Here is a 23,631-nt window from a genome sequence, read left to right as displayed (position 1 = left end):
AGTCCACCCAAATCCATGTCCATTAAGTCAGTGATGCCATCCAACTGTCTCAGTACAATGTCATATGTGCCTGTCTTTTTTAAATACGAAAGTCTTTAATAGTTCAGTTCAGTTCAGTGGCTCAGTCATGTCCGACTCTTTGCGACCCCATGAATCGCAGCACGCCAGGCCTCCCTGTCCATCACCAACTCCCGGAGTTCACTCAGACCCACGTCTATCAAGTCCGTGATGCCATCCAGCCATTTCATCCTTGGTCGTCCCCTTCTCCTCCTGCCCCCAATCCCTCCCAGCATCAGAGTCTTTTCCAATGAGTCAACTCTTCGCATGAGGTGACCAAAGTACTGGATTTTCAGCTTTAGCATCATTCCTTCCAAAGTAATCCCCAGGGCTGATCTCCTTCAGAAAGGACTGGTTGGATCTCCTTGGAGTCCAAGGAACTCTCAAGAGTCTTCTCCAACACCACAGTTCAAAAGCATCAATTCTTCGGCCCTCAGCCTTCTTCACAGTCCAACTCTCACATCCATACATGACCAAAGGAAAAACCATAGCCTTGACTAGACGGACCTTAGTCGGCAAAGTAATGTCTCTGCTTTTGAATATGCTGTCTAGGTTGGTCATAACTTTTCTTCCAAGGAGTAAGTGTGTTTTAATTTCATGGCTGCAGTCACCATCTGCAGTGATTTTGGAGCCCAGAAAAATAAAGTCTGACACTGTTTACACTGTTTCTCCATCTATTTCCCATGAAGTGATGGGACTGGATGCCATGATCTTCATTTTCTGAATGTTGAACTTTAGGCCAACTTTTTCACTCTCCACTTTCACTTTCACCAAGAGGCTTTTTAGTTCCTCTTCACTTTCTGCCATAAGGGTGGTGTCATCTGCACATCTGAGGTTATTGATATTTCTCCTGGCAGTCTTGATTGTAGCTTATGTTTCTTCCAGTCCCGCGTTTCATTTTTCTTCAGACTGAGGAACTGCAATTAGCATTTCTTATACATCAGGGATGCTGGCAATAAAATCTCTTACCCTTCTTTTATTGGAATATCTTTGTTTTGCTTAACATACTCAAAGGCATTTTTTTTTTTCTGAATAGAGAATGTTGAGTTTTCTTTTTTCTATCAGCACCTCAAAAATGTTCTACTGTCTGCTGGCATCCACAGCATCTGACGGAAGTCAGCCATCATTCACATCATCATTGTCTCTCTGTAATCCTTCTTCTGGCCACCTTTAATATTTTTTCTCTTTCTTTGGTTTCCAGCAGTTGTGACCATGATGGCCTCCAGCATGGTTCTCTTTATATTTATCCTGCTAGGGTTTACTGGAATTCTTGGATGTTTAAGTTCAGGCTTTTCACCAAACATGGGACATTTTGATAATTATTTCTTTAAACAATTTTTTCCTGTCCCATTGTTCCCTTTTCCCTCCAGAATTCTGATTCTACATATGTAGACCTCTTGTTACTATCTCACAAGTCACCAAGGCTGCTAATTTTTTTTAGTACTATTTTCCTGTTTCTCAGATTAGATGATTCCTATTGGTTCATTTCCAAGTCCACCAACACTTCCTGGTGCTGTCTCTGATCCACCTGTGATCTAGTCCAGTGAATTTTCTGGCTGGGCCACACAGCTTGCAGAGTCTCAGTCCCCTGACTAGGGACTGAATCCGTGCCCCCTGCTGTGGGAGCATGCAGTCCCAACGACTCGACCACCAGGGAATATTCCATCATCCAGTGAATTTTAAACCTTTATTTCTAGGGCTATAGTTTCCATTTGGCAAATTTTTAATAATTTCCATTTCTCTTTCTCCATCTTTTTGGTCTTTTTAGCCATCATTCCCTTTAAGTCTTTGAACATATTTTTATACCAGCAACTTTGAAGTACCTGTCTGCTAGTTCCAACTTCAGAGCCACCTGCCTACCGATTTTTCCCCTTATGTATATAGGTCACATCTTCTGACTGTACATCCAGGAATTTATACATCTGACACTGTTATGATACACTCAGAGTCTGGATTATGGTGTCTTCCTTTAAAGGTGCTCAGCTTGTCTCGGCTCTTAGGTCAATTATTGGCAGGTCCTTTCTGTGCTCTCAAGCTTGGATTAATTCTTTCTCAAGTTCTGGTTCCACTTTGAATTTAGTCCTAGGGTGTGTCCCTTTCTCAAGGGCATAGTCCTTATTCCTAAAGCGCAGCTGTTCTGGGGTCTCACCTGAATGCCGAGGTGCTCAGTGAGGTCTCTTCATTTGGGCTGACAGGCATCTCCAGCATCTCCCAGCACTGCCTGACCTTGGACATCATTCAGCTTCCAGCCCTACAGAAGGCCATCTGTGCTGAGACTCATGGAGAGTCTCACTCTACTCATTCACAGCAGCCCTCAGCCAGCAACCTGAAGTGAATCCCTACACAAAACTCAAGCTGGCTTCCGCTTCCCTATTTCCTTGCCCTTGCAATGTCCAGCTATTTCAGAAGCTTGGAATCCCAACATCTGACTGCTGAGCTCACTAAGATCAACTTTTAGCTTGGGTTCCACCATTCTGTGCCAGGACCAGAAGCGAACTGCAGGTAGAAAGCTAGACCAATGGTGGGGCTTATCACGGGGGCATCTGCACTCAGAGTACTGTGCTGCCTGTTCAGTGCCTGAAAACTGTTAAGAATTTAGTATTTCGTATGAGTTTCAATATCCTCCATCTATTCAGGAATCTTGAATGCTTTGTTCAGTTTCATAGTTGTTTCTGTCAAGATGACAAGTCTATAACAATTACTCAGTCACAGCCAGAAGCAGAAGTTCATCATGACTATTAAAGTATCAGTGGGCACTATTTTTCATTTCCTGAGCATTCCCTAAAGACAGCAGTCTGAGTTTAAATATCCTTATTATGGAAATGTGCCTTTTACTTTCATCCTTCATTTCGTCTGCTCTCCAAACATGTTTCTACTCTCTTTTTTTGGCTTCAATAAATAGGTTAACAGGTAAGAGTGAATTTTCGGGGGCATTAAAAAAAAAACCCTCTACCATCTGGCTTTAATACAGCACTTGAGTGGAAGAATTCTGAGATGGAGCAAGGAACGTGGAAAGATCTATGGCCAGAGATTTTGAGATACGGAGTCTAGCCCATGCTTCATTACTGGCATGCTGTATGTCCTTAGGCATTCACTTCCTCCACGTTTGACCTAGCTGCCTCATGTTCAATGAAAGGACTGGTTATATTAATAACTATGGGTTGCAGGTGCAGCACCAGTTTCTAAGTCGACTGTGTCAGGGAAATAGAAAATGTTGGAAAAGTAGGATAGGGGCTGTTGACACTTGAAGAGCAATTTAGTGAGACAGTTGAAAAAATGTTCTGTTTAAGGAAGCACCTTATAATGTGTTACTACGAATCGAGTTCAGCATCTAGTAAGCTGTTCTGAATATACTAGGTACAGGGTAGATGCTGACTGCATCAGTAAATATACCAATAAAGAAATGAAGCCAAGGGGCACCAAATCTCACATAGGATATTAAATCAAATGCTACGGCACGGCTCTTGATCATGCTCAATAAATGACAACTATACTGACTTGAATTGAAAGAGGTATTTTCCACGTGGCTAGATCCCAAAAGGAAGCAGAATGGTTGAAAATAAATTAGGGAGCTATACTAAAAGATAGCTTACTTAGGAAATGTAGTTAAGATCCAGTCGCCATGAGGCTTAAGTCACCGGTTGATTTTAGTTTCCTTTTCTCTAAACAGACTAATCTCTCTTCTACTTAGTCTTGGTGGGATATTTGAGCATAAAAGCGTCTTTGTTTATATAATCATGCTTATATAATACTGGCTTTTCATGAGAATTTGTGTTAAAAAGAAGGCAGAGTGTTCTGAGTAGAAGGTCCTTCTGAGTAGAAGGTCCTTGTGTTCTAGGAGCAGAGAAAAAGAGGACAGAGAAATGACTACACGGAATTAGTGACCATCACTGGTGCCCTTCTCCTTCATTTCTTTATTCATATATTTATTCATCAGCTCAACATCTACCCTGCACCGACTATACCCTGAACAGCGTTACTAGGTGCTGAGCTCAATTCGCAGTAACACATTATAGGGTGCTTCCTTAAACAGAATTTCATAACTGTCTCACTGATTTACTCTTCAAGTGTCCAGAGCAATTAGCAAGCTTCATGACCAACTGCAGTCAGACTTTTGTCCTCTAAGACCCAATTTACATACTGCCTCTTCAAGGAGGCACTTAGTGCCCCCCACACCCCCAGAAAAAGTCATTCCTGCTGCTGTGGTTCTTCAGCACTTAACAACATTATCAGTTCAGTTGTCATAGATGATTTCCTTTAGTTAGGAGCTACCATGTTTTATTCATCCGTTATAACCACCTGTGCCCAGCATAATTCTTGGTACATAGTGGGTGTTCAGAACTGTTCTCCCACAGAGACTGGGATTAAAAAGATACGAACTATTGATGGTACAGAGAGGATATAGATACGGTTTTGCTTTTCAAACCTAAGCATTTGGAAAGGGAAGAGATGGGCTTTGTCCATATTATTATCGTGATCTGCCCGAGGAACTTCCATCTCAACTAAAGTAAAAGCGTTAGTCGCTCAGTTGTGTTTGACTTTTTTCGACCCCACAGACTGTACCTCTGTCCGTGGAAGTCTCCAGGCAAGAATACTGGAGTGGGTTGCCATTCCCTTCTACAGAGGGTCTTCCTGACCTAGGGATCAAACTTGGGTCTCCACATTGCAGCAGATTCTTTACTATCTGAGCCACCAGGGGAGCTAAGCTCCTGGCCAAACTCATCTGCAGCACAAACCCACACAGGACTAGCGGGGCAACTGGACGTCCGAGAAAACAATGAACTCACGGGGAGAACCGCAGTACCTCTAGGAAGTATGAGCACTACACAACAAAGATTTAAAAGAGAGGCGTCATTTAAACGCGGTACCTGTGACATACACTAAGAAACACATATTTCCTCTCTGTCCCTGTCTCTCTGGCTCTGAGGTCTCCAAACGCTTGGAATTTCCAAAGTATAAGAGCAATGGAAGCATTCCTTGTTTTAATACTTGGTCTTTTAGTCTTCACTTCCTGAAATAGCTATGTGTGAAAGCTATAAAAGCGAACCGTGTCTTTTGTTATTGATAACAAGCACCTTTCAACCACCCCTGAGTTTATGTTAATGAAGTGACTTTTGGAAATCCCCTAAGGGAACCCCCTTAGGTTGTAATTTACAATCCAAAACCTCTGCTTCCAAGAAGGTTGAGTTCAGTAATCATTGGCTACGCTGTACTCAATCACGCCTATTTAACGGAGCCTCCATAAAATCCCCAAAGGGCAGGGTCTGGAGAGCTTCCAGGTTGGTGAAGAGAATGCATCCAGAGCTGGCAAGGCAAGACAACCTCAACACGAGGACAGAAGCCCCTGTGCTCAGGACCATTCTGGACTCTGCCTTTTATATCTTTACATCTGACTTCATCTGTATCTTTTCATCTCCTTTGTAATAAACTGGTTTCCTGAGTTCTCCAAACTCTTCCAAGCAAATTAACTGAACCCCACCAAAGGGGGTATGGGAGCCTCCCATTAATAGCCAGTTGGTGGGAAGCCCAGGTAATAACCTGGATTTGTGACTGATATCTGAAGCAAAGGTGGGGGTGGGCTGGGTGTTGACAGCCTTGTGGGACAGAGCCCTTTGCCTACGGGATCTGACACTATCTCCAGATCATTGCAGGACACCCAGTTAGTGTCTCAGAAATGCTTCACGTGTGAAAACCTCACACATCTGGGGTCAGAAGTGAAGCAATGGTGATCTACAAATAACAAATGTTGGACAGGGTGTGGAATAAAGAGAAGCCTCCTACACCTGGTGGAAATTCAAACTGGTGCAGCCACCATGGAGGACTGCATGGAGCTTCCTTAGAAAATGAGAGTTACCAATATGACATGTGATCCAGCAATCCCACTCCTGGGCATGTATCTGGAGAAAACTCTAAGCTGAGTTTTGCACCTCAGTGTTCAAAGCAGGCAAGACATGGAAGCAACCTAAGTGTTCATCAACAGAAGAACAGAGGAAGAACATGTGGCCCATATACACAATGGACCCTGCTGCTGCCGCCGCCGCTCAGGTGCAATGGACCCCGCTGCTGCCGCCGCTGCTCAGGTGCAATGGACCCTGCTGCTGCCGCTGCCGCCGCTCAGGTGCAATGGAACCCTGCTGCTGCTGCCGCCGCTCAGGTGCTTCAGTCGTGTCCGACTCTGTGCGACCCCATAGACGGCAGCCCACCAGGCTCCCCCGTCCCTGGGATCCTCCAGGCAAGAACACTGGAGTGGGTTGCCATTTCCTTCTCCATTGCGTGAAAGTGAAAGGGAAGTCTCTCAGTCCCGTCTGACGTCTGACTCTTAGTGACCCCATGGACTGCAGCCCACCAGGCTCCTCCGTCCACGGGATTTTCCAGGCAAGAGTACTGGAGTGGGGTGACACTGCCTTCTCCAACAATGGAATACTACTCGGCCATAAAAAGAATGAACTAATCTCATTCGAAGCAACATGGTTGGACCTAGAGGTTATCCTACTGTGTGAAGTAAGTCAGAAAAAGACAAATATTGTGTGATGTCATTTACATGTGGAATCTAAACCATGACACAGATGAATTTATTTAGGAAACGGAAACAGACTCACAGACACCAAAAATAAACTTATGGCTACCAAAAGGGAAAGAGAGGGGAGGGGTAAATTAGGAGTTGATTAACAGATACATACTAGTATGCATAAAATAGATAAACAATAAGGTCCTATATAGCACAGGGAACTATATACTCTGTATCTTGTAATAAATTATAACGGAAAAGAATCTAAAAAAAAAAAAAACCTCCCCCACACACATATTTATATATATTTATAGAACTGAATCACTTTGCTTTACACCAGAAACTAACATGGCATTGTAAATAAACTATACTTAATAAAAATAAATAAAAATTTAAAAAGTGAAGCAGTGTTGTAGTAGAATAGTGTGATAGTAAATGAAACACATAGAAGCTTTTCTTATGGACAAACTATACCATGGGAAACACTTTGAAAATTTAACAAGCATAATAAAACCATTGGAGATATAGGGAAGATACAATTATAAGGTGGGAATAAGCTATGAGAAAGAAGAACCAAGTAATTTTTTAGTGTAAAAATATAACTGTTGAAATAAAGAACTCAATGGGCAGCCTCAGTGGAAGAGCTGACAAGAGATGAAAAACACAAAATCAGGTCACACAACTGACCTGGGCTCCCCTGGTGGCTTAGATGGTAAAGAATCTGCCTGCAGTGTGGGATACCCGGCCTGGGAAGATCCGCTGGAGAAGCAAATGGCGGCCCGCTCCAGGATTCCTGCCTGGAGAATCCCAGGGACAGAGGAGCCTGGCGGGCTGCAGTGCAGGGGGCCGCAAAGAGTCGGACACGAATGAGCGACGGACACAACACAATAGAAGGCCCATCAGTAAGGAAGAGCAAGGAAAGGAGAAAAGTACCAACTCCTGTGAGAAGGGAAGAGAAAGAGATGAAACCTCTGGAGAAACAATGACGGAATTTCTCAGAATCCAAGAAAGAAAGACCTAACAGCTTAGACTGAAAAGGCTCACAGGGTGACAAACAGAATTGATAAATGAAACACCTAAATGTGCATGTCCACGCACCCAGATTATAATATTTACAAACATCAGACAAAGAGAAAATTCTACAAAGCTTCCAAGGGTAAAATCAGATCACCAATAGAAAAATGAAAGTCAGACCAGACTTCTATATCCTAGCTGCAAAAAGACAATAGAATGATATCTTCAGAATTCTAATGGGAAAACCTTCGATACTTGCATTTCATACCAAACTAAATTATTATTTAAATATGAGGGGGAAATGCATTTCAGGTATATAAGGTCTTAGTTTACTAGGTACAGATCTTACTTTGAAAAACTTTTACTGGATATATTTAAGCACAAAAGAACACTTATGAAGGAAGAAATAACTAGTTACAAAAAAGTGGGAGCATATAATTTAACACTGTTCAGCCATAAAAAGGAGGTAGGTACTGATACATGCCGCAGCATAGGTAAGCCTTGAAATCATTACGCTAAGTGAAGGAAGCCAGATATGAAGGCCACACACTGTATGATTCCATTTAAACAAGAAATGTAGAATTCACAGAGAGACAGGACACAGATCACCACCGTCACAGTGGTGCTAATTTGTGTCTTGATCTTAATCCATAAAGGTGACTGAGTGGCAGCAGTGCCACTGAAAGATAAGTTAATGTTACTCACCGTCCCCCTGAAACAAAAGGTCTGTGCTGCAGAGGCGCCAGTGCTGGTCTGCAGGCAGGAAGGAGCGAGCGGAAGGCCAGGGGCTGCAGCCTTTCTCGGAATTTCCGTGGGGAAAGCAGGGCGGGATAAACAGACTAGGATTGGCTGGTTTGAATAATTCCAGCAGGCTGTGGGGCCCAGAGAAGCTTTAGGGCAGGAAGAAATACTGGCTTGGTATGTGAGCCAGAGAGAAAATGTTGAGAGTATGGACTGCAGACTGGCTGGTGTGTTTACGAAGTGAACTCACGAACAGATTTACTGTCTACAGTAAATTTACTGCCCTGGGAAGGGCAGTCTCTCCTCAACCAGCAAGAGCCCCCAAAGATGGCAAAACATTAAAAAAAAAAAAACACATTAAAAATATAATGAATATGGGGGGATGGTAGGGAGGTATGGGAAGAGATGACTTAATAAGCATGGAGTTTTCTTTGGAAGTGATATAAAAAGGTTTTGAAACAACAGAGTGATGATGGTTGCACAGTGTTGTAAAAAAATATCACTGAACTGCAAACTGCGAAATGATTTAAATGGTCAGAAAAATGGGTGGGGGTGGGGGGTTGGCGCAAAAATCTGATAAAGTTTCTTGTAGCCGGAGGTTTAATTATGTTTGAGTAAGCAACGATAGTCAGAAACCATTTTTTAAGGGAGTGCATTTCTAATTCTGAACAAAAGTTCCTTGTGTGTGTGTGGGGGGGGGGCGGGCAGGGGGCGGGTTACTCTACAAGGAAGAGAGGTCAGAGCACACTGAAGACCCAGGGAAGCCAGACCCTGACCAGACTCCAAATACTGACGATGAAAAAGAAGAGTGAGCACGGGCACAGTGAGCTAGGAGGAGCAGCTAGGAGAGTGAAAAGAGAATCTTTAGTTTTCAACTCCATTTAAGAAAATTCAGCATGTATATCAGAATGGGGATGGCGGTGGGAGGGGGGGAAACAAACAAGGAAAAAAGTGTTAAAAATAGAAAATACAGACTAAGAAGAAATATGTGTATTATTCTAGTCCCCCAGTTTTTCTGCTTATGTACCCTCTAGAAATACTTAGAAAAATTATATACCCTGCTGCATATTTTTAAGGCGACATCTATAATTTTTCATGGGAAACGTGGTGAGCCAGGGAAGAGAGAGCAGATAAAGCCAAGGAGGGTCTGGGAACACAGGGGCAGAAAGCCCAGACCCTTATCATCCCTCCTGCCTCCATGTTGTGACTGTCAATGGAATAGTATAACCCGTCCCCCCTCCCACCCCAGAGGGAGAAGGCACCTGCCCTACCCTTCCCCTACCCAGTGTACATGAGGCATTCAACCAGCAAACGACCCGCAAGACCCCTAGCCCACTCCTTGTTCCCTGGGGACCCCTGGTCAGCGTCGGTTCTCCCTTGAGCTGGCCCGCTGTTCTAACAGCGTCTCCCACTCTGCTGCTGCTGCTAAGTCACCAGTCGTGTCCAACTCTGTGCGACCCCATAGACGGCAGCCCACCAGGCTCCCTCGTCCCTGGGATTCTCCAGGCAAGAACACTGGAGTGGGTTGCCATTTCCTTCTCCAATGCATGAAGGCGAAAAGTGAAAGGGAAGTTGCTCAGGCGTGTCTGACCCTCAGCGACCCCATGGACTGCAGCCTTCCAGGCTCCTCCATCTTGGGATTTTCCAGGCAGGAGTACTGGAGTGGGGTGCCATTGCCTTCTCCGCTCCCACTCTAATAAACTTTATTTCCCTCTCATTCTGTCTCATGTCTGGAAATTCTTTTCCAACCTGCACTCGGACCATGACAGGAAGTTCAGATGATTGCAAACGATTTAATACTTACAAACATCATACATGGTATGCATGGATTAAATATGCAAATATTTATAAATGCACCTTAAGATGTGAGCTTAAGTTCTTTCAGTTTATGAAAAAGGTCTGCCCTAAAACTTCACTGGTAGAGCCTGTCTGCTCTATCAAACTGTCCAGCCACATTAGTTTCACTTTCTACTCAGAAAAAAACTAATTTTCCAACTCTAACATGCTTATCCACACCACAGCGAGAGAATTCTTATTCTTAGAACAGACAACTAGACAGGTAGGGGCGCGGCCCTCTGCACAAAACCGGCAGCCTGGATGAAACAAGAGCTGCCGCCTTCATTATTTCCTGCAGATGCTGTCTTTACTTGGCTCGCGGGAGGCTCCTTCAGGACCAACGCATTCTCAAATTACTCTGTTTGGTCCACTGAAGGTTACTGTATCCTGCAGCAACGGATCTTTGCAAGATTTGGGAAGGGCGAAAGAGATGCCTGCCTCTCTCCATGCAGTGAGAAATGTGGGACCGCGAGGGGTCACATGAAGAAGGGAAGCCAGCACACCCCAGACACATGGAACTGGGAGCTCCAGAAACTGACCCCCTTCAGGCTACCTCTGCCAGTGCAGCTCTGGGAAGGCCCGACACCCCCCCAGAATGACCGTGCCCCAGTCTGAAAACGGCTGCGCTAACAATCATGGCCTACTGTAAAGGGGTTGAAATCACTGGTCAACAGACAGGGAATATAACACGTTGGAATGGACAAAAAAAAAAAAAAGAACCCGAGTTACCCACAAGCCAGTTAAAACAAAAGGATACTTCGGGACTGAAAATAAATGGAAAGCTATAAGGCAAATACAAATAAAAAGAACACTTGTTAGCAATTTTAGTATCAAACAACAATTTAAGGAGAAAAAGCATGATGAGGGATCCAGGGGAATATTAAACATGAAAAAATAATCGTGAGTACAAACTAATGTAGTTTCAACTATGTAATAGAAAATGATGGGGAGAAATAATTAAATAAACCATCCCAGGGAAATTTTAGAAATATATGATTTATTAGATCTTTCTTAAAACAGCCAGATACAAAGTAAAAAAGAAAAGTGGGAGGCATTAGTTCTCCACTCAGATAGTCCTTGCTTTAAAGTTCTGTTTATTTCAAGTCAGAAAACTCAAAACCACAGAAAGATATCGCAGCTCAATTAAGGCCCCGCCCCTCTTCTCTGGTCCGCTCTCCCCAGAATGTCTGTATGCAGTCAGTTCAGTCCAGTCGCTCAGTTGTGTCCGACTCTTTGCGACCCCATGGACCGCAGCATGCCAGGCCTCCCTGTCCTTCACCAACTTTCAGAGCCTACTAAAACTCATGTCCACTGAGTCAGTGATGCCATCCAACCATCTCATCCTCTGTCGTCCCCTTCTCCTCCTGCCCTCAATCTTGTCCAGCATCAGGGTCTTTTCCAATGAGTCAGTTCTTCGCATCAGGTGGCCAAAGGATTGGAGTTCCAGCTTCATCAGTCCTTCCAAAGAATATTCAGGACTGATCTCCTTTAGGATGGACTGGTTGGATCTCCTTGCAGTCCAAGGGACTCTCAAGAGTCTTCTCCAACACCACAGTTCAAAAGCATCAATTCTTCGGTGCTCAGCTTTCTTTATAGTCCAACTCTCACATCCATACATGACTGCTGGAAAAACCAAAGCCTTGACTAGATGGACCTTTGTTGGCAAAGTAATGTCTCTGTTTTTTAATATTTTGGAGCCCTCCAAAATAAAGTCAGTCACTGTTTCCACTGTTTCTCCATCTATTTGCTATGAAGTGATGGGACCAGATGCCATGATCTTCATTTTCTGAATGTTGAGCTTTAAGCCAACTTTTTCACTCTCTTCTTTCACTTTCAACAAGAGGTTCTTTAGTTCTTCTTCACTTTCTGCCATAAGGGTGGTGTTATCTGCATGCTGCTGCTGCTGCTGCTGCTAAGTCGCTTCATAGCTCAGGTTATTGATATATTTCCCGGCAATCTTGATTTCAGCTTGTGCTTCATCCAGCCCAGTGTTTCTCATGATGTACTCTGCATAGAAGTTAAAGAAGCAGGGTGACAATATACAGCCTTCACGTACTCCTTTTTCTATTATTTGGAACCAGTCTGTTGTTCCACGTCCAGTTCTAACTGTTGCTTCTTGACCTGCATACAGGTTTCTCAAGAGGCAGGTCAGGTGGTCTGGTATTCCCATCTCTTTCAGAATTTTCCACAGTTTATTGTGGTCCACACAGTCAAAGACTTTGGCACAGTCAATAAAGCAGAAATAGATGTTTTTCTGGAACTCTCTTGCTTTTTCCAGGATCCAGCAGATGTTGGCAACTTGATCTCTGGTTCCTCTGCCTTTTCTAAAACCAGCCTGAACATCTGGAATTTCATGGTTCACGTACTACTGAAGCCTGGCTTGGAGAATTTTGAGCATGACTTTACTAGCGTGTGAGATGAGTGCAATTGTGTGGTACTTTGAGCATTCTTTGGTACTGCCTTTCTTTGGGATTGGAATGAAAACTGACCTTTTCCAGTCCTGTGGCCACTGCTGAGTTTTCCAAATTTGCTGACGTGCTGAGTGCAGCACTTTCACAGCATCATCTTTTAGGACTCAAAATAGCTCAACTGGAGTTCCATCACCTCACAAATCTCACTTATCACAGTGATGCCTCCACTACACCTCTGTCCCCTTGAGGGGAGGGACAAGAGGAAGTGCTGCTTCTTGCATGGACTTGTGTAATTCAACATCTCCAAGAGTGACCCACGGACAACGTGTGGGCACCCTGCAAACATCAGGCTAGGAGAGAGAAGCCCGTCAAAAGAACCACACATTACTAGATTCCATTTACTGAAATGCTCGGCATAGGCAGATCCACAGAGACAGCGGTAGCTTGGTGGCTGCTGGGGGAAGGGACTGGGGGGAAATGGAAAGGACGGCTAAGCGGTACAGAGTTTCTCTTTGGTGACAAAAATGTTCCAAAATTCACTGCAGTAACAGTGGCAAAACAGAATATATTAAAGTGTACTGAACAGCACACTTTAACTGGACGAATTTAATGGTATGTAAATTATGTCTGAATAAAGCTATGATTTAAAAAATATCCCCAATATAGCAACTGCAATGCTTCCAAATGGGTTGTTTATGAATTGGTGGGACTTGTAGGCTGTTGAGGAAAATCACCTCACCATTTTGGCTCACATCAGAAATAATCCCAGTAGAAAGGACCTCTTTCTTGACAACTCTCAAGTTATGTCAGCCTTTTAGAGAATGAAATGAAAATAGAACGAAATAGGATTTCTGACTAAAAAGGCCTTCCCAGAATCCAGCTGTTGCAGTGTACGTGCTCTGTGACTTCAAGGCAATGTCCATGAACTTGAATTATGCTCAGGCTTTAAGGGAAGTCTAGGAACTTGGCCCAAGAATATTTAACTTCTCAAGCTGTAAGTTGAGTATTTGTATGTTTCCAAGCTTTCAGCCTCCTTTCAGTGACACCCAACGGCTTTAACAAGCATTTGAATATAAAAGGACAATTAGCTAGTTATGGAGAAGGCAATGGCACCCCACTCCAGTACCCTTGCCTGGAAAATCCCATGGATGGAGGAGGAGCCTGGTAGGCTGCAGTCCATGGGGTTGCTAAGAATCGGACACGCCTGAGCGACTTCCCTTTCACTTTTCACTTGCATGCATTGGAGAAGGAAATGGCAACCCACTCCAGTGTTCTTGCCCGGAGAATCCCAGGGCCGGGGGAGCCTGGTGGGCTGTCGTCTATGAGGTCACACAGAGTCGGATACGACTGAAGCGACTTAGCAGCAGCAGCAGCAGCTAGTTATGGTTAATTAGTAATCATAACTATAAATCCAAAGGAGCAGGATACTGAGAAACCATTTTTCATCATTTCAACTCCCGGTGCTTTTTGTCTGTTCCTCAGAACTCATTTTGCTTTGGTTTTGCTTTTTACTTCGTTTGGAATGAGTTTAATGCCTGTCTGGATATGAGCAACCATCACCACAACCAGACTGAGTTCCCGTACCTCCAAAACTCCCTCCACTTCTTTTTGGGCTCACACCTCCCCCTGCCACTTTCTCCCACTGATCTGTTCTCTATCGCCACCGTTTCCTTTCACAGAATGTTATACGAATGCAGTCTCTAGGACTAAGATTACTGGGTTACACGCTTAACTGCATAAGAAGCTGCCAACAGCACTGTCTTCCAGAGTAGCCGGTCCGTTTCTACTCCTACCAGCAACGCCAGAGAGCCGTCCTCGAAGCCACACGTGGCACCGTCGGGGTTTTATTTCAGCCGTTTTAGTAACTGTGTCGTCATAGCTCACTGGAATTCTAACTTGCGTTTCTCTGATGACTGATGATGCTGGGTATCTTTTCCTGTGCTTGTCTGCCATCTGTACATCCTCTTTGGTGAAATGTCTATGCAATCTTTTGCCCGCTTTTTAAACACTGGGCTGTTTCATTGCTGTTAAGCTTTGAGAGTCTCTCTGCGCGTTCTAAAGACGAGCCCTTTGACGCGATTATTTTCCCAAGTCTGTCTTGTGCCTTTACATTGCTCCCCAGTGTCTTTTCACAGAGTAAACAGTTTTCAATTTTGAGGAAACCAGAGTTATTTTAATTTGACTAAGTCCATTCCATCTCTCTTTTTTCTCTTATGGATGGTTGCTTTTGGTCAAATCCTTTGCCTAACCCTAGGTCCTGAAGGTTGTCTCCGGTTTTCTCCCAGAATGTTTACAGTTTCATATTTCACATTTGGATTTAGCATCCACTTTGAGGTAACTTTTGTACCATGTGTAGGGGTTAGGTCAAAGCTCATTTTTTGGGCATATTCACATCTAATTGTTCCAACTTGAACATCTGCTGAAAAGACACTGGTTTCTTCATTGAACTACCTTTGCACCTTTGCCAAACATCAGTTGTCCAACATCTCCCCAAGTCATCTTGAAAAATCATGAGGTACTAAGCTTATTGGTATCGTACACACATCTCATTATTAGAACACAGAATTTGAACCAGGAACACTGAATGGGTATTTGACTCCGTTATTTCGTGATACAGGCCGTGGAGTATGCAGCCAGGCCCTGTCGGGCCAGAGCACAGAAGGAATGATGAGACCAGGTTTTGGCATCACAGTGTGAGAGGTACTGGCCCCTGGAAACATTCTGAGAGGGTGACTAAGACAGTGAGGTAAGCAGCCATCAGAACGCATAAGGACTGGCTGAGGGATGAAAGGAAGCGAGAGCGTGCACTCTGGGCCTGCGAAATGGAGCTCGCTGGAGAACGCCGCCTTCATGGGGTCCCGAGGGAGGCGATCAGGGCCAGTGGTGCAAGCAGGGAATGTGCGCGACGCTGGAGTCCAGAGATGGACAGGCCGTGCTTCCTGCTTTAGAGCGGGAAAACTGTCTGGGTCTGACACAGGCCATCCGGTTACTTTTAAGTGTAATGCCCATCTGTTTTATAGGAGGCTGGACGGAATGGTTTGTTTGAGTTTGATTCTGTGTGACTGCCAAAGCTGGCCCAACGGACTCTGTTTTGAACAGATGATTTGTTTCTGTCTTTGGGTTTAATGGCCTCGTGAAGAGGCTCAGGTCACGTGAAAGAGATCTGACCCCGGTCTCAAAACAGTGGGTGCAAAACTGAATTTGGAAGCCAAGCCTCCTGATGCTTAGTCCAGGACTTCTTTTTACTGTTTATCAAAATTTTTAATCAACGCTGTTTTTGCTGAAGACTTGCTGGGAAAGATTAGAGGGCAGGAGGAGAAGAGGATGACAGGTTGAGCTGACTGGATGGCATCACGGACTCAAAGGGCGTGAGTCTGAGCAAGTTCCGGGAGACGGTGAAGGACAGGCATGCTGCGGTCCGCGGGGCAGCGAAGAGTCAGGCACGACTGTGACTGACCAGCAGCAAATACCCCGATGCCTCCTTTTTGTTCACAGTGTCTCCTGGGTTCTGACCCTCTGCGTTTTCAGTCTTGCGGGCTCACTGTCTCAGAAGCCTTTAAAGAGAATGGAATCCTATGTCTGAAATGTCAACACTTTTGTTTTCAATGACAAGATGGAGGGAAAATATCACATCACATCAGAGAGGTCTCTTCTCAAGATTTTAGCTCTGCTCTAAGCTGCTTCTGGGTGACCTACTGCTCTAATTAGGCTGGAAGTCAACTTGGCTTTCATGGGATTCAGGATAATGGCTGGAGGAAAAAGTTGTCAAGACTGCTTAACATCACCAGGGCTCAGAGTGGCCTCAGAGCATTCCAGGAATTCATCGATTCATTCCATAATTTTATTCTGCCGGTTAGCCATAAACACAGACACACAGGGAGAACAAACATCACGGAGTGATTTAGTCTTAATTAATATACTCGGGACAGAACAAAGCAGACAAAGAGTAACACCTGAACTTATTGCCAGTGCCCTCCCCAAGCTCCCCAAGCAGGGGCGCGGCACAGGAGGAAGCCAGGAGGACCCAGGCTGGCTGTCCCACCTCCTCCTCCTCACGTGTGCTCAGCCACGAGAGGCGAGAGAAGTAACCCCAGCCCGTTCTGGCTGACAGAGCTCTGGTGAGGGTCAAAGCGGATGATGGGTGGGGAAACGTGAAAAAGCATTGCTCCCAAGGGAGAGAGGTATTCACTCAACAAGCATGAGTGGGGCACCTCTGACAGGGCATGAGCTATGAAACATCAGGGATGTGAAGTGAAACTAAACACACCCCTGTACTCGGGACGGGCAGACGCAACACGCTGCTGGCTGCAAGGACACTGCTGGGACAGCACGGGGCGACCTGAGCGCACAGGAAAAGCTGTTCCCAGGCGGGGCAGTTAGGAGCCACGACTGTGCACGTTCAGCCTGAACAGGGGATCAAGGCAGCAGAAGACTGTGCTAGATTTTAGAAAATGCCTCACTCTATTTCATATGATGCTCAAGATAATCTGCCAAGTGGGTCCTGGTTTTATGATTACCCTTACTCTATTAAAAATCAGTGAGGATTCCCTGGAGGCTCAGCAGTAAAGAATCTGCCTGCCAATGCAGGAGACATGGGTTCAATCCCTGGGTCAGGAAGATCCCCTAGAGAAGCAAATGGTAACATACTCCAGTATTCTTGCCTGGAAAATTCTATGGACAGCGGAATCTGGTTGTCAGAGAGTTGGACAAGACTTAGCGACTGAACAACAACATTATAAAGCAGAGGCTCCCACCAAGGGAGGTTACTGGTATGTACTAGGTAAGACCGACGATGCTGTAAACATCCTGAAATACACAGGGCAGCCCCCACAACAAAGGATCACCTGAGCCCAAATGTCAACTGTGCTAATGTGGAGCAGGCCTGCTGTAAAGGAGACATGCCCACAGAGAAGCAGCAGCTCATTTAAAAAGCCACAGCGAGTTAGTGGAAATGCTGGAACCTGAACGCAGGTCTCCTGTGACCTGGCACCTCAGACAGGTGTCCCAGGGTCATACAGCCTGCACCGCTCTACACCTGGGCAGCAAAGGAAACGAGCCTGAAGGACAGGAGCCAGGGCAGGAACTTGACTGATGCTGGAGACCTAGAGTCAGAGCAGCACCGACAGGGAGAGATGAGGGGAAAGAGAAAAGCAAAGGAGGAGGTAGGCAGTGGAGGTCTATTTCTGACTCCTAGCTAGAACAGCCTTTAACATTTCTACAGTGATCTGCATTTAAAGAGGCTGGTTTCACACTCTCAGTCGTCACAACAGCCTCATCAGTGCAATCGGTCGGTCGGTGGAAGAGGTCAAGATAAAAACATATGTTCTGAAGCTCAGAAGGATGAAATGCTTTCTTTACCCAGCGTTCCCAAGCTTGCAGAGCAGGGCAGGCCTCGGTCAGCACCCTCTCGGGCAGCTGACAGGCGCCTCGCCCCAGCCCTGCTCCTCAGCCTGCTGCAGCCCACAAAGGGGGTGCGGAAATGAGGGGAGGTCCCTCTGAAAGGGCTGTACTGTGAGGGCAAGCATGCAGGCCCCCGGTGGTGGAGGCGGAGGCCCTGATTGGAGGGCGCCCTAACTGCAGGGCGCCCCCGCCTCTCTGCGCATCGCTGCCTGTCCTCACAGCGAGAGAACTGCCAGCTCACCTTGAGGAGCCCTCCCTGCTCTGCAAACCAAGTCCAGTCTATTTTTAAATCCTCTATTCCACAAAAGCCAATGATGCTGCTTCTGAGGGTAGCCAATAAAACCTGTTACTAGGGAGGCAGCTGCTATAGCTGAGCTCCTTAGCCTCTGCCGACAGGAGACAGAATTACTTTGTTAATGAACTAATTATTTTTTTTTCTCAGCTAAAGTTTAATTTATTGAAAGGTAGTTGATTTACAATATTATATTTGTTTCAGATGGCCAACATTTTTATAGGTGACTCCATTTAAAGTAACTATATAATACTGGCCATGCTTATTTATTTTTTTTTATTTAATGAACTAATTAAAAAAAAAAAAGTCTTCTTAAAAAATATCTTTGTCCAAAAAGCCTGGCTGCTGTTTCAGGCAGTTCTGCTGCTGATAGCTTAGCCCTCGCTAACGTTTCTCCTGTGACTGATGCCCTCACCGGGCTTCAAGGATGCAGGGGCAGGTATGCTGGATGGGGGATGCACAGGCTACAGCTGCCGGGCTCCGGGTCTCAGGGAAATGAGTCACCTTCCAGGACTGTCATCTCAGCTTTCAAATGAGGGAGCAGGATGAGCAGGTCCCCTGAGCACAGTCGGCACTGAGGCTCAAACCATTTTGAATCTGGTCTGAGTCAGTTTCTTCGTTTCCACTCTGCTTGTGAAGATTAAATAAAACAATGAATGGGGAAAAACTCCTGAAAAACAGGATATGTCACTGTCAGAGAAGCTTGTCAGAGGGGCGTGGACCTCTAGAAATACAGGGAAGGCCAATTTATCCGGGTGCCAGTTTATCTGTTCACAGGGGTCTCCAGCAGTGGCTCTCAACTAAGGAATGCAGTTCATTCAGTGCAATGGGAAAAATTGGAGAGAAAGTTCCACCGCAAGTTATTACTATGAAGTAGCAACATTTGCAAGAATTACCATTTTCCCCATCACCAAGCCAAATCAAAGTCACCCCACAACATCATATTTGCTACCTTACAATACAATGTGATCTTTCTGGCAGAGCAGTGGAATCACATTCCATACAACCCTGGGTGGGCACTTCCTAGTTTGCAGGACTCTTCAGCTTCCACTGAATTGCACTTCAATTTCATCAGTCTAGATCTAGCTAGTAACAGAGTTCACGATTTAAAAATTAAAAAAAAAAAAAAGGAAAGAAAAACCCCTATCATCCTGGCCTGCAATCTGTGAACTAACCTATCTGTGTTTGACACATGCCGCTAACATCTCTGCATTCTGACAACAGGCACATTTGGCCACGGAGCTCCGCCTCCTCCGGCTGCAGCAGAGTGTCTTCGAAGTCGCTGCCTTGAGGTCATCTATGTGACAGTGACTAGATCCAGCTGCTCCTGCCGTCACGCCCTCCGGAGATCAACTCCAGTCCTTCACAAAGCCTTTCAGCTCTAAAATTTTAATAATCTTGATTTCCCACCAATACCAGCCTCTTTTTCAACTTTGAGTTCATAGCCGGGAAATGATTAATCAAGGTCCTGCCCAAACTGATTGAGAACAAACAGACCTACCTGTGACCCTGCAAGGGAACAGGCAGGGCAGACAACAACCTGCTCCATCCAGCTGTGTCTACTGCAGTGCTGCGTCCTCTGGGAAACCACCACCTAACTGAGCCACTGGGCGGGACACCACTTTGAGCATCTCTGCAGCCCCAGGCCCCGACGCAGGACCAGACACAGGCAGTTGTTTAAACGGAGGACTACTGGATGGAGGAAGAACAGTCTGTGACCGTGAAATGGCCTGACCCTGGGACCACGAGATGCAGACCAGTGCAAGCTCTGTCCTTGAGCGGCAGTGGGACCCCAGGCAAATCTCTTCACCTCTCTACCCTGGCCTATTTCATCCCCTGCCGGAAGCCAGCGTGAGGAATTCCACCCGTGACAAGGTCATGCGGCAGAGATCTGATGGGCAGGGTCGAGTCAGATCTCAGGTTTTCCCCCTGGCATTTCCTGAGCATGTACCCCCAAAAATAAGAATCTGCCTGCTTTTCCACTCTTCTGACATTCTCTGGGAAAAAATTCAGGGCTTTAGTCTTCTGCATTTGAAAGAGTGTTTCAATCCAAAAACCCCTCTGATGGCTTTCTAGCTTGCCTGCAGGACTTACAGCTGCGCCTCTTATTGTTTGAGGCTCCTGACCGCAGGAGGCACAGGAAGCTTAAAACATCCTAGGAATGTAGGGGCTTCCGAGGAGTCAAAATCATTAGAATAGGACTGATTAAAAGTTTTCATTTGTTGAGCCAATACTTGCTGCCAAATTTTCATATCCTTTATTTTTAGATATAGTTGGTATAGAGAAAAACAAGTAGTAGACCTGGTATTAGCAACATTAGATCTTTGAGTTAGGTACCTTCTTTGTTATAACCCACTGCACCTTTGTTCTATAGAGATGTAACTTTAGTGCTTTAAGGAGATGCAGATTAAAGGAAAACACTTCAGGGGAAACAAGATTAACGTTCATTAAGAAAGAGAGCCAAAAAAGTGTTAGCAAGCCTCCTGGCCAGAAGATAATGTAAATCACCTGAGACCTTTTGTATACAAAAAAGATATACAGAAAGGGTCAGGACTACTGCTCTCTATCTTCCATTATGTAAAATTTAGGGTATATAAACACCTTTTAAATAATAAAGTTGGAGGGTTTTTTTGCACAAGCCTGGCCTCCCCCGTGTCGATTCTTTCTCTTGCTCCCTCCCTCTCCTTTTCAGGCTGATCCCTTGGAACGTGGAGGCTCACTGTGTCTTACTTGTCCCGGCTTCTAAGATCCGTAAGAGAGAGTGCCCAAGGCGGGGCACTCTCCAATATTCAAACGGGCGACGGCGGCCTAACGTAGACGGTGCAAATTCCTTGTCCGGAACTTTATTGGTTTTCCACGTAAGCCAAGCTAATCAGCCTCTTTTCTCCACTTAATTTTCCTACTACACTATTTCTTCCTGATCTAATCTTATATTAATAAATAAACAAGTCTTTCCTCGCCAGCGCCGTCCCCGCTTCGAATTCCCTGGATCCACCAGGGCTGGACCCCGGCAATCCCCTGTGAGATGATTTAATAAGGTGGCTGATCCTGACGCTGCCTGGGACTGATGAGGCAACAGTAGACCTGTAAGCCACGGGCATCCTGCAAAGCAAGTGCAAAGCAATGGGCTGCTTTTCTACATGTATGTAAAGAAGCCTCTGCTAGCCTGGCCTTTGGGATAGTAACTGTCACTCAGAACTTTTCCTAGATGCTCCCTGCCCTGTTAACACAAAGGATGCCACGCTAATCCCATGTGCTAGCAGCCTCCATAAAATCCTAAGCTCAAGAGACACTTCCCTTGGGGCACAGAGGAAAGAGCCCAGGAGGCACGCGATTTGGGCAGCTGGTCCTGAGTCTCCCATCCGTCCCCCATTGGCCTTGGACAAGCGAGTCCCCTCTCTGCCTCAGTGTCCCAACGAGAAGAGATCCCCTCAGAGCTTCCTCGTCTGGCTCCTGCCTCTCAGTGGTCCCTCACTTTCCATAGCCCTTTCCCACCCAGAGTTCACAGGCGGCTCTAACTCCATCAACCCCATGCAGGAGGCTCACCTCCCTCGGATGGGGTCGTATCAACACACCGGCTGGAACGAGCTCCTCTGTCAACGTCTCTGTGCCCAGCTTTTCTTCGAACAGTTTCTGCCTTTTTTACCCTCTTAGGGGAAAGCATGAATGCAGTCCCCACGACCACAAATTATGCAAATTATGTGGGAGGACCACTTTCAGGCTCCGTCTCTGCTGGAACCTTTTCAGCACACGCCCAGCAGCACATGCGTGTCAGGTCCCCCAATCCCAGCTCTGCAGCTCGGATGCCACTACACTGTCTGTTTCTGGGTCTGTCACTGTGGGCTCCGGGAGGGCAATCACCAGGTTTGACTTTATCTTCCCCAGCGCCCAGCAGCCTGGGAGTGTTCAGCCCATGTTTATTTTCCTATGGCTTTGTATGAAGCTTTCTCAACAGTTCTTTCTTTTTTAATAGAAAGTGCATCCTCTTTTTTTTTTAGTATTTATTTGAGGCACACAGGATCGTCAATCTTCCTCCTGGGCATCTGTGACCTAGTTCCCAGACTAGGGATTGAACCCAGACCCCCTGCATTGACAGCACAGAGTCTTACCACTGTACCCCTAGGAAAGTCTCTGGACAGTTCTAACATGGGATTCTGGATAGAGGGGTTGCTGCTACGTGTGTGTTTAAGCAAAACCTCTGTGTTTAAGAAATGTCGTGTGTCATGAAGAATTAAAAGATTTTAAATTAGAAAGCTCTGTCCGGGGGCAACTGCAAGCGCCAACTGTGTGTCTGTTCTCTGCCACCTGCCCTGTCCACTGTGCTGTGAGCTCCCCAACCCTCCCCTCCCTCACAAACGGGGGCCGGCCACATGCCTCACTCGACGCTGGAGGTATGCAGCCTGGCTCCTGGATCCATATTCCCCCGAAACTGCATACAACGTTGTGGCTTAAGCACGTCAGACTTTCTCAGTGACTGTAGTAATAATTTCCATTAATTTTTCAAAAGGGCTCCAAGTCACCAAAAAGAGCATCCCCAATCCCCCAACAGAAAGCACAGGGGCTGCCTCGAGCTCGGGGGCTGCTGCTGAAGCCCTGTCACGGTGTGTTCCTGCTTGGGGGCCGCTGCCCACAGACATGGGGGTTAAAGAGGCAGAGTCTCCGTGGTGCTCTCGTCAGGAACAGAGAAATCAGAAGCAATTCACGAAGTGTTTGGAAACCTCCAAAAGCAGAGAAACCCAATACAAAGCAAGGAATACTGCACAAATCTGGAGATTCTATTTGGCCCAGCAATTTCGAGTCCATTTGCTAAATGCAATAATGTAACAGAGGTCTGAGTTACTTTTCCTTCTCAGTTCAGGGGGCACTCAGGAGCTGCAGGGTCCAAAGCCATGCCTTGAGGCATGTGTGACCAGGAGCAGAAGAAACGGGCCGGTCTGAGGAGCGATACTAGTGTAAAAGACACACCAGACCTCAAAGACTTAGAACCAAAAGTCATCCAATAATAGCTCATGAATAGTTTCTCTGCTGATTACGTGTTGCAATTATAATATTTTAGATGCAGTACTTTTAAAGAGATTGTTGAAATTAATTTTATCTGTTCCTTTTACTTAACAGGGCGATTGAATATTTAAAATGCTGCACATGGCTCCCACTTGCAGCTTGGGTTCTATTTCCGTCTGTGAGGGCTGCTCGAGAGGACACGGCACCACTATCCACTAGTCTCTGATTCGTTTCACTCTGTCTGTGCTCAGGTAATTAATTCCCGCCTTAGAAATGTTTTACTCTCTGCAAATCAAAAGCAAAACTTTCAGAGAGAGTTTTCTAAGACAGACATCAGCATTTTCACAAAAATAAAAAACTGTTCGCCAAAG

The 23,631-nt window shown here is 45.6% G+C and overlaps 1 protein-coding gene across 8 annotated transcripts in view; it reads right to left on the bottom strand.

Moving 5' to 3' along the window:
• Positions 1-23,631, bottom strand: part of EVL (Enah/Vasp-like) — a 147,513-nt gene that overhangs the window by 64,186 nt on the left and 59,696 nt on the right. The window contains exon 1 of one of the 8 annotated variants that reach the window (XM_018066039.1): positions 8,285-8,383. The exons of the other annotated variants lie outside the window; for them this stretch is intronic. The gene's annotated coding sequence lies outside the window, so the exon portion shown is untranslated. Of the gene's footprint in view, positions 1-8,284; positions 8,384-23,631 lie in introns of those variants that run through there. 8 annotated transcript variants of the gene reach the window in all.

The sequence above is a fragment of the Capra hircus genome, chromosome 21 (genome assembly GCF_001704415.2).
Source record: "Capra hircus breed San Clemente chromosome 21, ASM170441v1, whole genome shotgun sequence".
In the NCBI taxonomy this organism is placed as follows: domain Eukaryota; kingdom Metazoa; phylum Chordata; class Mammalia; order Artiodactyla; family Bovidae; genus Capra; species Capra hircus.
This window is presented reverse-complemented; position numbering and strand designations above follow the sequence as displayed.